The following is an 18,444-nucleotide window of genomic DNA, read 5'->3' as shown; positions in this document are numbered from 1 at the left end:
CCTTCCCCTCCCCTCCCCTCCCTTTTTCTTTTCTTTTTCCTCTCCTCTCCCCTCCCCTCCCCTCCCTTTTTCTTTTCTTTTCTCTTTTCTTTCCTCTCCTCTCCTCCCCTCCCCTCCCCTCCCCTCCCCTCCCCTCCCCTCCCCTCTCCTCCCTTCCCATCCCGTCCCCTTTTTCTTTTCTTTTCCTTTCTTTTCTTTTCTTTTCTTTTCTTTTCTTTTCTTTTCTTTTCTTTCTTTTCTATTCTTCTTTGAGTATAGCTGAACACAATGTTGCATTACTTTTAGGTGTACAATACAGTGATTCTACAACTATATGTGTTATGTATGCTCTGCTCCCCACAAGTGTAGCTACTGCCTGTCACTGCGCAGTGCTATTACAATACCATTGACTACGTTCCCTATGCTGTGCCTTTCATCTCCGTGACTTATTCATCCTATAACTGGAAGCCTGGACCTCCCTCTCCCCTTCACCCCTTTTTCCCAGCTCGCACTCCCTGAGTTACAGCTGACTCCATTTCAGGAGAAACCTGGGGGAATGAGCACAGCTGAGCATCAAGTGGGGCTTCAAATGGTTAGAGTCCAGCTGACTGCTGCTCTGTTCTTTTATACTTCTCCATAAGGGAAAATATTATTCCGTTTTGAACTATGTGAGGCTCTACCTGCCAAGGCTGTATTTGTCATGCATTGTTGTCCAAGATGTGTCCCTGACAAGAGAATATGGTTTTGTGTGATAGGAAATGGAGTTCTAAGGCAAATGACTTTGGGAAACATGGCTTATGTAAGAAATGCATGGTCTCTACTGCAGACCTTCTCAGAGCTTTAATATACTAGAGTGCCACACAAGGCACCAAAATTTAGAAGTTGTGGGCAGATAATTTGACCCTCTTCCTTTAACTTTTAAAGAAATTTCCCGGGCGCCTGTGTGGCTCAGTCGGTTAAGCATCCGACTTCAGCTCAGGTCACGATCTCGCAGTCCGTGATTTCGAGCCCTGTGTCGGGCTCTGGGCTGATGGCTCAGAGCCTGGAGACTGTTTCCGATTCTGTGTCTCCCTCTCTCTCTGACCCTCCCCCGTTCGTGCTCTGTCTCTCTCTGTCTCAAAAATAAATAAACGTTAAAAAAAAAATTAAAAAAAAAAAAAAGAAATTTCCCACAAGGTCAATCAGATTAGTGTTCCTTGGGGAGAAGAGATTAGAAATGTCCGTAACAATTTAAGATCATGGTTTGCAGTCTCCAAAAGACTTGGGTTCAAATTCCAGCTGTTCCACTAACTTACTGTATCATTTCCGGTAAGCAATTTACCCACCCTTAGGAAAATGATTCACCCTTGCACTTGGGAGGTGGCAGGAAGCAGTGGTTACTAGAATTATTATTTTGGGGGAATCTGGATGGCTCTGTCAGTTCACCGTCCGACTCCGGCTCAGGTCCTGATCTCATGGTTCGTGAGTTCGAGCCCCACGTCGGGCTCTGTGCTGACAGCTCAGAGCCTGGAGCCTGCTTCGGATTCTGTGTCTCCCTCTCTCTGTCTCTCCTCCCACCCTCTCTCTCTCTCAAAATAAATAAACATTAAAAAAGAGGAAATTGTTATTTTTTATCATTATCACTTGCAAAACCCTAATGCCCTCGAGATAATGGAGGACAGAGAGATCATTTTCACTCCTCTTCAACTGTTCACCTATAATGTAAGATGGCAGGAAGGCCTGGACACCTCAAGGGTCATGTGATATTAAGTTTATAAAGACCCTCTCCCTATAGCATGGTGGCCTAATGAATAATTGAACCCTGCTATGAAGGTTTATGGTTTTCTGATGCTGTATGTGTTTGCAGCTGGCTAGTTCTGATAACACTCTTAAATAACCCCTTTCACCTTTAAAGCCTAATACATTCACCTCCTGTTTACTGTTCTAGGAGTTCTATTGCTATAAAAAATAACCTGGCTTTAAAAAAGCAATACAACTTAAAAAAAAAGAATAAAAGTTTCCTGGCTAGAGCTTTAGTAATTTAGAGACTAGAAGCCATGCCAGTATGTCTCACAATGGCCTAGCTGATCTGCTATCAGTGAAAAGCTGGGTAGTTTTGTCTCTCATTATAAAGAGTATAATTCCGTCTCTCTCCTCCATATTTGGATTGCCCTAGACCTTCCAGATGTGAGAGCTCATGCTGAATCTTGTTAGCTGACTGACCATTAACTGCTCCAAACTTCCATATGTGTAAACCGAAGAGGTTACTGTATATATCACTATAGTCTGCCCAGCCAGAAGGTTCTACAATTCTGCAGAAAAGTGTTGCTAGGCATAAACCACACTATTGGCTTCTTTCTCTCAGAGGATCTTATAGGCATTGGAGGTTCTGCTGACATTCAAGTAGATTCAAGTCGATCCAAAATTGTCCTTGATTTTTAAAGGAGAGTGCTAACTGGGGACAGAAGACTGAAATAGAAAACAATCAGTCAGTGTGAAGTTGAGTGGTAATTACAGCATGCCCATAACAGGTACCTGTAGGAGATTAACAGGCAGAGAGATTTTATATTAATTCAGGAATGGCTTCATGGGGAGGTGGGTAGGCAGAGGGGTGAGTGTTGGATAGATCAAGAAAAAAAAAGCACTCCATTTAAATCCTTTTATTTACAAGGAAAAGGAGGGGACTTAAGGTGTCCCAAGTGAAAAAAAATCAGGTTTTAGTACAAGGATAAAGTAATTTTGCTAACTCCAGGCAGGAAAGGAAGTTCAACCAAATTTTACACAAATAGAAATTGAGAAAGGATACACATCAGGATCCAGAAGTGACACCTTCTTCGGCCCTCAGAGAACACACAGTTGCCTGTTTATGGATTTTCAAGAATGCCTGCTCAGCCTCTTTTCCCTTAAAAGACAGATTGCTTATTCTTCCTCTTGCCTGGAGCCCCACCCGCATGGCAGCTTCAGCTTTCCATTGGCAAAGCTCCTCTCCACGTGGCAGAGTCCCACTCATCACTGGCCACCAGCCAGCCTCTTGGTTGCTGCCTTCTGAGTTAGGGCCCACGGTGGTCTAGTCAGCCATTCCCAGGGGTAGGAGGGTCATCTAGTATAGAGAACTTTTCATTCTAGGCTCTGGAGGCAGGAAGTGGTCCCCTACAGGGAAGATGGGTTACACTGTGGGTGCAAAATGTCATGCCAAGATAGGGGAAATGAGGGGCAGACACTGAGATGGTGACAAGAATCCTAGCTGGAGTGGCCCCTAGTCTAAGGCCAAACTCAAAAGACAGAATTCAGCCAGATTAGGAATGGCTTTGAAATTCAAGGAAAGGATGAATGATTAGAAAGAGAATAAGCACTGAAAACGTAAACACATAGCACCTTGAATTGTCGGCCATAATGTTGGGGACAATGTTCAAGCCTTGAAGTGTGCTAAGACATCACAGTTCTGCAGGTTGATGGAGCCTTTTACATTTCAGATCATCAGGCAATCAAGCAGGAATGTGAAAAAAAACTTTATATGCTTTTCTAATTGAACTTCGAGAAAAGAATTTGGTTCTTTATTGAATTTTGAAACACCGCAGCTTGATGGAAAAGAAGCCAGCCTCAAGTTTCAAATCTGGCATCAATGTTTGCTAGCAGTCATTTTATTTAACTTCCCATTGTTTAGTTATCCAGCTCATAAAAAAACAAAAAACAAAAAACAGAGGCAATGATTACCTCTAAGAGTTGTTTTGAGGGTTAAGACAGTATGCCTGGTATCATGTCCAGATATATGGTAGATGTTTGTAAAGCTTAATTTATCCCCCACCACCCCACATCTTCTTTGGATCTAGATCCATATTAATCCTCCTTTTCTCCTGGGGATTCTTTTTTTTTCCTCCGTCGTTGTCGTCTTCTTCTTCTTCTTCTTCTTCTTCTTCTTCTTCTTCTTCTTCTTCTTTTTAACTACAGGTGGTTTAAAACTCATGTCAGTTGGAATGTGATGAAAGGGGAGGTTAAGGCTCTTTGAATGGACAGAAAGGGCAGGGAGGCTAGCCGTGCCAGACCCAGCAGTAAGGCACTAAGCCCTCCATGCTCACTGATGATATGGGCCTCCCTCCTGCTGGGTAGAAATAAAGAGAGGTGACCCAATGGTGTCAGAACTCCGTTCCTCGACGATTTCCATTTTGCACTCTTTATGAGTCCTTGCGAATGGAATCGGACGGTGTGCTTTTCCCTGGCACCCCAAAAGGGAAGATGAATTAAAATTAGTTACAGACAGAGCACTGCCATCTGCTTTCTGGAGTCCCTCTGTGAAGAAATAAGTGGCAGATGACTAGACCCTTCTCTGCCTACACAATTGCAAAAGCCCAAAGCCGTGACTCTGGTAATCTGACCTTATGCTTATTCACCAGTGAGGTTTTCCTTAGCCTGCTGTTCCCACGGACTTAGAGTCTCATGAGATCCGGTTATGGGACGGAAGGGTGGCTTGTCCCTGGGTTTTGCCAATGTCCCCTGGCTGTCCAAGTCCAATCCATGTATGTCCCTCCCTGAGCTGTCTTTTGCCAAGATTGTCACAGATAGGGGGCTGGACCTGACATCTGAGGCATTAGCAGTGTCACAGAAAAGAAGCCCTTCCCTGCTGTGCTCTTGTTCCTCTGATAGATAGAATATCAGTAAACACAAGTCTCCTTATGCAGATTAAATGGTCCCTGCAGCTTTCTCTGCTTTGGTCTGTTAGTCACCAAATTAAATTCTGCATTGGGAAGAGTCAAAAGTCTACAGGTAGCTTTATTCAGCACATGATGAGGGAGCCAAACTAAAAATCAGCATACTCTGATGCTTGTTATATGGACAAATTCCCTGGTAATATTAGCATATACAATTTATTCGAAGATTTTTTTTTAAACTTTATTTCATAACTGCAAGTCATAGAGTGTGGCTAGATCAGGACTCAGTAATTATTCACTAGATGAATGGATACATGTTGAAGAGACCCAGAGAACTTTGCCATGGACGTATTAAAGGCGTGAACACGTTAGCAACTGAAGACACGTTCAATTATAGTCATTTTTTTTCAAATAATTTTTTAAAGTTGTGTTTATGTATTTTAACAGCTTTACTGAGGTATGATTTACAAACCATGACATTTACCCATTTAATGGGTTATCATTGATGTGGACCCGACTTTGGTTCTACTGCAAGGAAGGGTGACTCTCTGAATCTTTGGGGTGGGGGGAACCTAAAAAAGTCAAAGGTTATCATCAAAGCTGTAATGGTGCTAGGATCCCAGAAAACATTGTTTTGCAAACCCACTTAGCAGTCGCAGAACCCACTGGGCTGTCTGTCCCCTTAGAAGGCTGAGCTATCAGCAGGAGACTTTTCCCTACTATCCTCTTGTGAGGTGAAGGAGTGGTCCTGGCCAGAGTGCATGTGGGCCCACATCTTCATACACTCTTCAGAGTTCTTACCTAAATAGCCCTGTGGATCCCACTCAGGATTGTGTTCAAAGTGCAGATTCCTGAGTTCCACCTCCAAAATGCTTGGTTCAAGAGGGCTTTATTTTATTTTATTTTATTTTATTTTATTTTATTTTATTTTATTTCATTTTATTATTTTGTATTACTAGTTCACATAGTTTTTATTTTTTATATTTTGTTTAAAAATTTTTAATAAGCTATTTTTATAAGTATCAAAATTGCACATGTATAAATGTCAATAATTGTACAAAACTTGAAACAAAAATAATAGCATTTGTTGATTTTTCCCATTTCCAAATACCCCTTATTAGAGAAAACAACTTGTAATATTTCTCACTGTTTTTTGTTCTTTCTGGTACCTGGCTTTTAAATTTTTTTTTCTTTTTTTTTTCCTATTTATTTATTTATTTATTATGAATATAATTTACTGTAAATTGGCTTACTACATACAACACTCAGTGCTCATTGCAACAAGTGCCCTCCTCAATGCCCATCACTCATTTTCTCTCTCCCCCATCTCCTCCCCATCCACCCTTAGTTTGTTCTCTGTATTTAAGAGTCTCTTGTGGTTTGCCTCCCTCCCTCTCTGTTTGTAACTATTTATTTTTCCTCTTCCCTTCCTCCACAGTCTTCAGTTTCTCAAGATCCACATATGAGTGCAAACATATGATATCTGTCCTTCTCTGACTGACTTATTTTACTCAGCATAATATCTTCCAGTTCCCATCCATGTTGCTGCAAATGGCAGGATTTCTTTCTTTCTCATTTCCAAGTAGTATTCCATTGTATATATAAACCACATCTTCTTTATCCATTCATCAGTTGATGGACATTTAGGCTCTTTCCATAATTTGGCTATTGTTGAAAGCATTGCTATAAACATTGGGGTACATGTGCCCCTATGCATCAGCACTCCTGTATCCCTTGGGTAAATTCCTAGCAGTGCTATTGCTGGGTCATAGGGGAGATCTATTTTTAATTTTTTGATGAACCTCCACACTGTTTTCCAGAGTGGCTGCACCAATTTGCATTCCCACCAACAGTGCAAGAGGATTCCCGTTTCTCCACATCCTTGCCAGCATCTATAGTCTCCTGATTTGTTCACTTTAGCCACTCTGACTGGTGTGAGGTGATATCTGAGTGTGGTTTTGATTTGTATTTCCCTGATGAGGAGCAACGTTGAGCATCTTTTCATGTGCCTGTTGGCCATCCGGATGTCTTCTTTAGAGAAGTGTCTATTCATGTTTTCTGCCCATTTCTTCACTGGATTATTTGTTTTCCGGGTGTGGAGTTTGGTGAGTTCTTTATAGATTTTGGGTACTAGCCCTTTGTCTGATATGTCATTTGCAAATATCTTTTCCCATTCCATTGGTTGCCTTTTAGTTTTGTTGATTGTTTCCTTTGCAGTGCAGAAGCTTTTTATCTTGTTGTGGTCCCAATAGTTCATTTTTCTTTTAATTCCCTTGCCTTTGGAGATGTGTCAAGTAAGAAATTGCTGTGGCTGAGGTCAAAGAGGTTGTAGCCTGCCTTCTCCTCTAGGGTTTTGATGATTTCCTGTCTCACATTCAGGTCTCTCATCCATTTTGAGTTTATTTTTGTGTATGGTGTAAGAAAGTGGTCTAGGTTCATCCTTCTGCATGTTGCCGTCCAGTTCTCCCAGCACCATTTGCTAAAGAAACTGTCTTTTTCCATTGGATGCTCTTTTCTGCTTTGTCAAAGATTAGTTGGCCATACAATTGTGGGTCCAAATCTGGGTTCTCTATTCTATTCCATGGTCTATATGTGTCTGTTTTTGTGCCAATACCATACTGTCCTGATGATTACAGTTTTGTAGTAGAGGCTAAAGTCTGGGATTGTGATGCATCCTGCTTTGGTTTTCTTCTTCAATGTTACTTTGGCTATTTGGGGTCTTGTTTGTTCTAGCTTTGAGAAGGATGCTGGTGCAATTTTGATTGGGATCGCATTGAATGTGTAGATCGCTTTGGGTAGTATTGACATTTTAACAATATCTATTCTTCTAATCCATGACCATGGAATGTTTTTCCATTTCTTTGTGTCTTCTTCAATTTCCTTCATAAGCTTTCTATAGTTTTCAGCTTACAGGTCTTTTACAGGTTTGGTTAGATTCATTCCATTTACAATTGCACCAAGAACCTTAAAATAGCTAGGAATAAGCCTAACCAAAGATGTAGGAGGGCCACATTTTAAACAAGCTCCCAAGGGCATTCCAATGTAGATGGTCCCAAAAAATAGTCTGGGAGACTCTGGACAAACAGTACCACATCCGAATGGTTATAGGTTGGAAACGTTGATGTCATTGCTCTGAGCACTTCTAGTGTCATCTGACTAACATGGCCCTTCTAGGACATCTCATTCAACACACACACAGTTTATTTTTGACCAGAAGAAAAGGCAAGAAAATATGGATAAGCAAGAAAAATGTAGTTTAGAAGTTAAATACATACCATTTCCTTGTGAAAATAATTTTTAGAACAATGCCACATCTTGTTTAAATATAGATATCCACCCTTGAAAATGTTAGCTGAGCCCAGGTCCCTGCTGGGAAATGAATGGAATGGGGGAATTCAAGCCTAGTCTGAAACACAAAAACATTCCCGATGACTAATGGTCTCTAGCCACCTTAGTTAAGGCAGGACTTCCTATTGACAGGAATAATTAGCTTTGGAAATAAAAGTTGAAATAGAAACCGAGGACACTGGCTGACGAGCCTGCTTTGCATATTTATATATTCTGCCAGGTCCTTACATTGTGCTTTCTGCTCAGGAATAAATTTGCCTTTATTGTTTGTCCCTGCCTCCCCCATTCTCACAGAGCTCCTGCAGAGCCAAGAGAGATATGAAAAAAGGCCAAGTGATCTGCTATTGAAGCTGGAAGAAATATCTCCCTTCCAGTGACCTTCCTAGATAATGAGAAGATATGGTTTTCTAATATAAAGGGAATAAATCAAGAGATCTTTCAGAGAGCCGGGGCAATAACAGTAGAGTCCAAGACCATCAATTCCGAAGGCAAAGGGCAGAGGCACTTTTCCCTATAGATCAACATTAGACTAAGACAAGATGGGAGACATTCACCCTCATGGGGGGAGGGGTTAAAACAGATCCTCACCCCTACCCCTCTTCCTCTCCTTCCCATCATCCCCAGCTCACTCTGAGTCCTAGAATTAATCTGGGAGAAACCCACACCTTCACAGGATGTTTCATTGGCTGTTATTTTCTGTTGATTGAGTTACTACAGTTTTAAGAGATGGGCTGTTTGTGTGTCTTTATCTTTAACTCTTTTTAATTTTTGCTGTGAATTCAGTGGTGGACGCAGATGCCAGATAGGTGTCATTTAGAAGGCTTCTATAAATCCATAAAGCATCTTCATCTGCAGTCATTGGTTTCTGCAGAAGCACCTGTTAGGGACAGTGCTAGAAGTGAGGCCACCAAGTGTCAAGGACTGCCAGGTAGACCACTGGGTCAAGACAAGTTCATGGAGGCATCTCCACCCTAGACCTATTGCTGCACACCTGATCCATTTGTTATCTATGTAGCATCATAATATACCAAGGAGAACAGAGAATTTAGGGAATGATATCTGGTATATTAAGAACAATCCTATAGATAGTTTTGATAAGAGTAGCTGCTGTTTGCTGAGATCTGTGTGTCAGGAATTGTGCCATGTATTTCTTAAATATATCAGTTGTTAAGGTGGGCACCATTAACCCCATTTTACAGATAGGGGTATAGAGACTCTGCAAATTTAAGTGAATTCCTTTGATTCACACATGTGTGGAAATATTAAGTGAAACATATTTTGCTCAGGGCTGTCTGACCCCAAAGTCCCTACCTTTAAGCATGTCTATGCCACAAGAAAAGATATGCTTGTGTTGCCCTACATAGGAGCTGTGAGGAATTGGGAGCTGGCCCTCAGAGGAAGTTCAGTCTTTTCTGGACCTTGTGTAAGAACTAGCTATTTGGACTAAAATCTTGGTCCAGGTGAGATGGCATAGAGAACTTAGCATAGTAAAATGTCATGTTGTTGTGCTCAACACCCAAAAAACAAATAATCCAATGAAGAAATGGGCAAAAGACATGAATAGACACTTCTCCAAAAAAGACATCCAGATGGCCAACTGACACATGAAAACATGCTCAACATCACTCATCATCAGGGAAATACAAAACAAAACCACAATGAGATACCACCTGACACCTGTCAGAATGGCTAACATGAACAATTCAGGAAAGAACAGATGTTGGTGAGGATGTGGAGAAAGGGGAACCTTCTTGCACTGTTGGTAGAAATGCAAACTGGTACAGCCATCTGGAAAACAGTATGGAGGTTCCTCAAAAAATTAAAAATAGAACTACCTTATGACTCAGCAATTGCTCTACTAGGTATTTATCCACAGGATACAGGTGTGCTGTTTCAAAGGGACACATGCACCCCCATGTTTATAGCAGCACTATCAACAATAGCCAAAATATGGAAATAGCCCAAATGTCCATCAATGGATGAATAGATAGTATATATATACAGTGGAGTATTACTCAGCAATCAAAAAGGATGAAATCTTGCCATTTGCAACTACGTGGATGGAACTGGAGGGGATTATGCTCAGTGAAATTAGTCAGAGAAAGACAAGTATCATATTACTTCACTCATATGAGGGCTTTAAGAGACAAAACAGATGAACATAAGGGAAGGGAAGCAAAAATAATATAAAAACAGGGAGGGAGCAAAACATAAGAGATTCTTAAATATGGAGAACAAACTGAGGATTACTGGAGGGGCTGTGGGAGGGGGGATGGGCTAAATGAGTAAGGGGCACTAAGGAATCTCCTCCTGAGATCATTGTTGCACTATATGCTAACTAATTGGGATGTAAATTAAAAAAAAAAAAAAAGAATCACCCTATGACCCAGCAATTGCACTACTAGGTATTTATCCAAAGGATACAAAAATGCTGATTGAAGGGGCACATGCACCACCAAAATTTATAGAAGTGCTTTCAAAAATAGCCAAATTATGGAAAGAGCCCAAATGTCCATTAGCTGACGAATGGATAAAGAAGGTGTGGTACATATATACATGGAATACTACTTGGCAATGAAAGGGAATGAAATCTTGCCATTTGCAACAACATGGATTGAACTGGAGGGTATTGTGCTAAGCAAAATAAGTCAGCCAGAGAAGGACAAATATCATATCATTTCATTCATATGTGGAATTTAAGAAACACAACAGATGCACATAGGGGAAGGGAAGGAAAAATAAGATAAAAACAGAGAGGGAGGCAAACCATAAGAGGCTCTTAAATACAGAGAACAAACTGAGGGTTGCTGGAGGGGAGGCAGGTGGGGGGATGGGCTAAATGGGTGATGGGCATTAAAGAGGGTGCTTGTTGGGATGAGCACTGGGTGTAAACCTCATACATAATGAAATGGTTTTGCTTTCTGCAACATGACATTGTTTCTCTTGCTGTAGAGTCTTTAAACTTGCTGTTCCCACTGTTGAAACCTTCTTTAGAAGTCTGGCAAAGCTCTACTCACACTTCTCTCAAGAAGTTCACTGCGGATCCCTTATTATTTGTTCAGAACACACTTTGCATGTCCTCTGTCCCTGACACTTACCACCCTATATAGAAATTCTTCGAATGTCCACGTCAGTCTTCACCTGTAGACCGTGAGCGCCATGAGGCTGGGAACCACGTTTGTCCGATTCACCATTATATCCCCAGTGTTTAGCACCCATCCAGCCCCAACATAGGTATCAAATAAATATCTGTTAAATAAGAATGGGCTTAACGGATGTTTTGTGAGCAAATCTTCCCTTCTCTGCAGCGTACTTTATGCCAGCCCCTGAGCCAACTGCTGGCGAGAGCAATGGAGAGGAAAGCTAGTTTGAAGGCTGACTTCATGGAGCTTTCGTTTTCTTGGTAGAAATGCATAACCACACAACTACATGAACGCACACATTATCATGGCAAATTCTGATTAAGTTCTGCATGAAAATAATACAACAGACCCTATTACATGGTCACCTAAACTTTTCCAATTATAGATTGACATAGTTTAGCAATCATGGAGTAGATGAGGTCACATTAAAATTTAATGTTCAGTAGCTTAGAAATTAAGTGATGTGCTCATTAGCATAATGAAAATTGGAAATGGGTGGCCAGGGCAGCACATAGTGCTTCAACCTTCACAGCCTCCCCAGGCATACCCAGCCTGGGACTCTAGAGGGCGCTCGTTCCCCCTTCCCCTTCTAGGAGTGTGGGCGCCAATTATAGACCATGCTTTCTTGGCTGCTTTCACTTGGAATCCCCAGCCAAACATGGAAGAATTTTCCAGCTTAAAATAATTTTTATTAGATACGATATAAAAAACTATTTAAAAGAAAACAATAATGGCCCCTGTCCCAATTTTCCAGAAAGTTTGCTGATGACATTTTGTAGCTTTAATAGCATTATATATGTTTAGTTAGAAAATGGAAAGGAGGGGCACATCTTTAAACCTTCAACTCTTGATTTTGGCTCAGGTCATGATCTCCGGTTCATGAGATCGAGCCCCGTGTGGGGCTCTGTGCTGGCAGCACAGAGCCTGCTTGGGATTCTCTCTGTCCCTCTCTCTGCCTCTCCCTGATTTGTATGTGTTCTCTCTCTCTCTCTCTCTCTCTCAAAATAAATAAATAAACTTTATAAAAAAATGGAAATGATATAAAAATTAAGTATATAAAAATTATAAAACATAAAAATTGCAAAATATATAAAAGGTGTAAAAGCATAAAAAACATGAAACAATTCTTGCTAAAGATAATAATTCTTAATATTCTCTTAAGATTTCTGCAGAAAAAAATTGTCAAATGATGTGTGTGTGTATGTGAGTGTGAGTGTGTGTGTGTGTGTGTGAGCGTGTGTGTGTGAGTGATTACTAATACAAAAAGGAATCATACCATGTACATGGTTTGTAGCCACTCTTTTGTTGAACAATATATCCTGGTGACTTCTCTATAACAACACACAGGGAATGATTTTTTTTCTTTTTATCAGCTGTGTAGTATTCTGTTTTAAGGCTATAACATCATTTATTTAACCAGCCCCCACTATTATGCCTTTGGATTGTTGTCCGATTGTGTTTGTTGTTTGCAGTGTTGTTTTGCTTTGAAAAACGACATTGGCAGGAACATTCATTGGCATATGCCTTACAGTAAAACTACAAAATAAATGTTAAGCAGTGAGCTTGCCAGGAAGGGCTTATGAGCGTTTTATATTTTGTTAGATGTCTCTCAGTTACCTTCCATGCCACACTGATCAGTGTAGGGGCAAAGCCATTCCCAGCAGACACCCCAGAAATACAAACTGTTCATTAATCCAATAGGTGGAAAAGTATATCTTGTGTTTGTATTTAAGTATCTTCTTTATAAATGAGGTTGCATCTCTTTTATTGTTTATTGGTATGCATACCTCTTGGATGCTGCATTGAAATCAGCTAAAAACAATAGCTTCTTTTTAAAAAGCAAATCATAAATATAGACAGGACTACATAGACCCTGTTAGAGAAAAATGTCTTTTAATCACAGATCCCAGAATCTTAGAACTGCTCATTCAACATTAAAGGAGGGATACTCTATTTATAAACCAGTCTAACCTATTTATCTAAGTTATGCTGTAATGATCTTTCTTGGGCAGCACTTTATTACCTTGGTTCAGTTTGTTACATACATGGAATAAATTAACCTTCACCTTAGGTAGTTCTGAGAATCACATTCCTGTCCCGGTGGCCCGTCTTAGTGGAGAGTTAAGGTACCAAGGGCGGATATTCCGGAACGTCCACTGATCTCTTTGTGTATGGTGTTCCCATCTTGGAGACCAACAGGCAAAATGAAGCCCTTTGGTTATTCCATTAGCTCAGAGCACTGCCCCCACCCCCTTATCTGTTCCAGTTTTCCTGGTTTTCTGCTTATCCTTCTTTCTATTCTCATTGGAACCAGCCTTTGTAGCCTGTGGGTTTGTGGTGTGCTGAGTGCTAAAGCAAAACAGATGTGTTTCTGAAATATGTCTTAATCCATCCAGGTTTTGGGGACAAAGTCATTCATCTTTGATGTGGTGGAAGAGGGATTTCCAGGCACTTCCCTGGGTAATGAGTTTGATTCAAATGATGTGGTGACAGCAGAGGTAGGCAGATTATTTCCTTGTTGTCACCTCCTTGCGGGATCCCTTGCTCTCAGGACAACACATAAGCTCAGTGCCTCAGCCCTCTTCCTCCTCCCAACCCCCACGCCATTTCCAGGGATCAGAGACCAAGCAGAAAGGTGCTCTGTGCCTTCTTTACACACACACACACACACACACACACACACACACACACACACACACACTTTTAAGACTGACATTAAGGGTGACAGCCTTCCCCCACCCTCCATGAAATAGATGCATTGGGAATTATATTTTTGAGGAAGAAAATAAGGTGTAGCCAGACTCTGTGGCCCAGCCCTTTTGTATTTTATGAGGAGTGGTTATATTTGTGCTATTTTTTTCAGTGTGTGTTCTGAACCAAACATCAAGGACACATGATTAGATAAGGGACAGTGAATTAGCAGAATTAATGGACCAGAGTATTGCAATATTCACACTCCAAAATTTGCAATATTCACATATAAAATCTCCTGAGTACAGAATAACTAATCTGCCTTTCCTTCCTCCCTCCCTCCTTCTCTCCACTTCTTCCTCTCTCCCTTCTTTCCTTTAGTCCTTAGAAACTCAGGGTGCTGTTTCTAAGAGATAATTCTATCTGTTCCTCCCTGACAACTTCTTCCTTTTAAAATCACTCTGTTTCATGAACCTGTTGCCCTTCTATATCAATCAGTTAAGAGCAGAGACTAAATGCATTTAGAGAATGCTTATCTCTGTTATATAGATAATATATTATGCATATTATTATATGGCATGGTCTCAGTGTGGCCCTGGGTAGCCCCAGGACAGGACTTTTCCAGCTCAGTCTCCATTCTAGCTGTGCTTGCCAGGAAGTTTGGCCAGTGGCAAGGCACAAGATAAATGTTCAGGTCAGTTCCAAGGAGTTTCATTTTCCATGGACTCGCTTAGGGACACAAAAGAGTAATCCGAGGCAGGAATCAAAGCCATCTTTCTAATTGTAGATCATATCTACTATACTAAGACTATACTAAGGAAAGATGGGAAAGATGACCCTTCATCTCTCTGGCAACACTTGTCCATGTGGAACTCTGAATATCAGAGCCCTGAACATATGCAGCACAAGTGTGTCCCTCCTTAGATGCAGGTCTCCCTGCATTTGGGAGCCCACTTATTCTCTGCAGCAAGGCCTCAAGGGCTGTGATCCTTCCACACTTCCTGTGCCCTAAGCAACTGGGTCTCAGTAAAGTCGTGTTAAGAATCTTATTTTCAGGGCAACTGGTGGCTCAGTAGTTTAAGCGGCGGACTTCGGCTCAGGTCATGATCTCGTGGTCTGTGAGTTCAAGCCCTGCGTTGAGCTCTGTGCTGACAGCTCCGAGCCTGGAGCCTGCTTCAGATTCTGTGTCTGTCTCTCTGTCCCTCCCCCATTTGCACTCTCTCTCTCTCTCTCTCTCTCTGCCTTTCAAAAATGAATAAATGCTAAAAAAAAAAAAAAAAAAAAAGAGAATCTTATTGTCACCCTGGGCTATGACTATAGCTGCTCAGTTCAACACAAGGGAACCCAAATAGTGAAAACTACATCACAGGTTTTCATGTCAGCAAAACAACAGCGTCTATCACACTAAATTATAACGATGCGTTGAAATTTCATTAGTTTTGTGGTGTTGAGAGCTCTAAATATAATATCCTGTTTCATGTTGGTCTAGGTTTAAATGCTATTACTTAAAAATATTAAGTTAACAGGTTGAAGGGAACATTTATTTTTAAATTTTTTTTTACATTTATTTATTTTTGAGAGAGAGAGCGTGAGCGGGGGAGGGGCAGAGAGAGAGGGAGTCACAGAATCTGACTTGCTCAGAGCCAGGCTCTGAGCTCCAGACTCTGAGCAAGCTGTCAGCACAGAGCACAGAGCACAGCTCGAACCCACGAACCGTGAGATCATGACCTGAGCCGAAGTCAGAGGCGCAACAGACTGAGCCACCCAGGTGCCCCAGGAACATTTATCTTTAAGGGATTTGTGCTTCCTCCAAGTTTGAGAAATGTAGCCTTAATTAATACTGCCATCCATTTATTTTCTCTCACGCATGCTTGTCTTGCTTGCCCCACTAGATTACAAGGTTCCTGAGGGCAGACACCATGGCTCACTTGGGTTTTGAAATCCCAAAGCCACCAGACACTGTTAGTGACGCTCAAACAATATTGATGGGTTAACAGTACTGTCTCCAGGTGCGTGCTGATGTCTGGGTTTTTCCCTTTGCTCTGCAGTTGTTCAAAGACTGAGGGAGCTGTGTATGGGTGGCAGGGAGTGGGCACAAATTTCAACTCTGTTGTGTCTGTTCTTGGGTTCAAAGGGCCCCTGACCCCATAGATCCTCTATGAAACTTCCTGTAGGGCTTTGATGTGCACGCCCCTGCCATTGGGTGCCTGCTGTGCACATCATGAAAGCACTAGCCAGCCTGTCCCCTGTGTCATCTTCCATCCTGAGGCTCTTCGCTTGTGGCTGTGCTACTTTTATTGCTGCTGATGGCACTAATATCTCTGCATAAAGTGGTTTCTTTGTTCCCATCCCTTTATCCTTTTGTATTCCTCTACAGCAGTGCTGACCTTTTAGCTTGCATGCTTTGCCAAGCTCGAGAGGAAACCCAATCTGTCCTTCTCTTTACCTGGCAATTGCCGCTCTCTGTCATTTCTGTCCCCTTCTCCCTTCTCGCTCACATCCCTCTTTTAACTCTTCTGGCCTTTTGGTTTCATTTTCTCCCCCCTGTAGCATGTCAGGAGCTTCACTATCCAAAGAGAACAGGGGACTTAGGACACCAAGTTTGAGATTTATCAGAAACCTTGCACTGCAGAATGATGGCATGGGAGATGCGTCATGCATACATTTGTCTGAGGAAGAGACACCGGATGGAAAATGTGTATATATTGATGGACTTTTCTACTGATGTCTGCTCAATGAAAAAGACAGATGTAGAGAAAGACAGGAGGGAGAAAGATACAGGAAGACAAGTAAAAGTGGGGATGGATGACCCAAGGCTTTTGTCTGCCTTTCTAGGAAATACAGAAGAAGGCAGTTCATCTTGTCTCTGTTCAAAATTAGAAGGAAAATGTCCAGTGCCCTATCGAATGGAAAGTGCAGAAAATTCTATCCTATGTTTGACTTTAGGTTCCAGTGCATGGTACCGCCAAGTAGCAGAGAAGCCAGTCCCACCAGGACTCCATGAGAGCACAAGCCTTTTCTTCTGGGTTTAGAGTGAGCAAAATATATAAGAAAGTGGCCCAGAAAACATCAAAATCCTGGAGCAGATCCAGTGGCCCATCTTCTCCAAGAGCCAAGGGGCACCAATGCCATTTCTTAAGGACCTTTTGTGGTTTTGAACGATTCTTTTAATGTTTATTTGTTTTTGAGAGACAGAGAGTGAGCAGGGGAGGGGCAGAGAGAGAGGGAGACACAGAATTGGAAACAGGCTCCAGGCTCTGAGCTGTCAGGGCTCGAACTCATGAACTGCGAGATCATGACCCAAGCCGAAGTCGGAGGCCTAACGGATTGAGCCACCCAGGAGCCCTAGGACCTTTTGTGGTTTTAGAGATAAAGTACTATTTGTTTTAGATTGACCTCAAAATTCCCCTCTTCCAGGTACAGGTGCCCCCCGCTTTTGAAAAGTTCACATTTCATCAATTTGCTTTCACCAAAGACCTGTATTAGTACCTGTTTTCACTTACTAAGAGAAATCCAAAGAGGATTTTTGCTTTCATTAAAAAAAAAAAAAAAAAAAAAAGGAAAAAAGAGAAAATAGGATTCAGGGTTGGTCTCGCAGTGAGCTGTGGTAGGGGCAGTGTGCACACCCCAGGCAGAGAGAGTGACCCCATCTAGGCCCTTCTCCAGAACCACACTCGGTGTGTCAGCAACAAGCCTTCAGAGCTTTGACCTGTGTCTGTGAGCATCATGCTTTATCTCCAGTCATTTTGTGCATCCCTCAGCAAGATGTGTCCTAAGGTGTCAGAAAAGCCTAAGAGAGGTTATTTTGGGGGTCTGGGAATGCTCAAAAAATTTTCCATATAAATTAATAGTAACTGCTTCTTGGCCTTTCACTATTTTGGATGGTGAGAGATTTCATAGGCATGCCCTACTTTGGGGGTAAGCCGGGGAAACCTGCATTCTTTCCTGACAGGCCGCCCACCCCTCTATCCACCTCTGTGCTTACTCGCCCCTTTATCTTACTTTGGTGTGCATGTTGACTTCTCTTGTTTCTGTTTCTTCCCCTGCTTTCCTGCCTGGCTGCTGAAGGTAGACACCCAATGCTTTGATTTTAGCTTTTACTTTGCTTTCATCTCTTCCCAGGTGCTGCTCGACCTGCTGTTGTACACATGGGCTTTTTTTTTTTTTTTTTTTTTTTTTTGCTGTGAACCGACTTCTCTCTAGCACAGAACTGCCTTACTAAGGGAGAGAGAGGCAGCGTGGTGGAGAAGGATCCACTGGGGCAGACGGCCAGTCCTGACACACATTGACTTGTTTCCTGAGAGTTGGCATCTAAAAAGAGCTATCCACTAAAATTACAATGAAAGAAAGTGGCCAGAGGCTGGGATTTAACCACACCAGTTAGGCAAGAACCCAGATGCCTTGGACGCTCTGCCATCTTTCTCAGCTGGGAGAAGCACATCCCCCAAGGGCATCTGAGAATAGTGTCCACTGGGGTCAGTTGTAAGTTTCATGATGACTAGACAGAGGAAGGAATAACAGTAGCATGTAACGCCTGGGGCCAGGAATGACAAATACCCTGAAATATGCAGAAAAGGCTCACACAGCGAGAGGTGTCCCCTAAAATTTCTTTTAGTGCCCCATTAAAAAAAAAAAAAAGAGTAAGAAGACTACAGATT

At 41.9% G+C, this 18,444-nt stretch overlaps 1 protein-coding gene across 5 annotated transcripts in view; it reads left to right on the top strand.

The window, feature by feature from the left end:
• The window catches only part of AGBL1 (AGBL carboxypeptidase 1), a 784,724-nt gene that overhangs the window by 538,026 nt on the left and 228,254 nt on the right, over window positions 1-18,444 (top strand). The gene's annotated exons all lie outside the window — the stretch shown is intronic.

Source organism: Panthera tigris, chromosome B3 (assembly GCF_018350195.1).
Source record: "Panthera tigris isolate Pti1 chromosome B3, P.tigris_Pti1_mat1.1, whole genome shotgun sequence".
Classification (NCBI taxonomy): Eukaryota; Metazoa; Chordata; class Mammalia; order Carnivora; family Felidae; genus Panthera; species Panthera tigris.
This window is presented reverse-complemented; position numbering and strand designations above follow the sequence as displayed.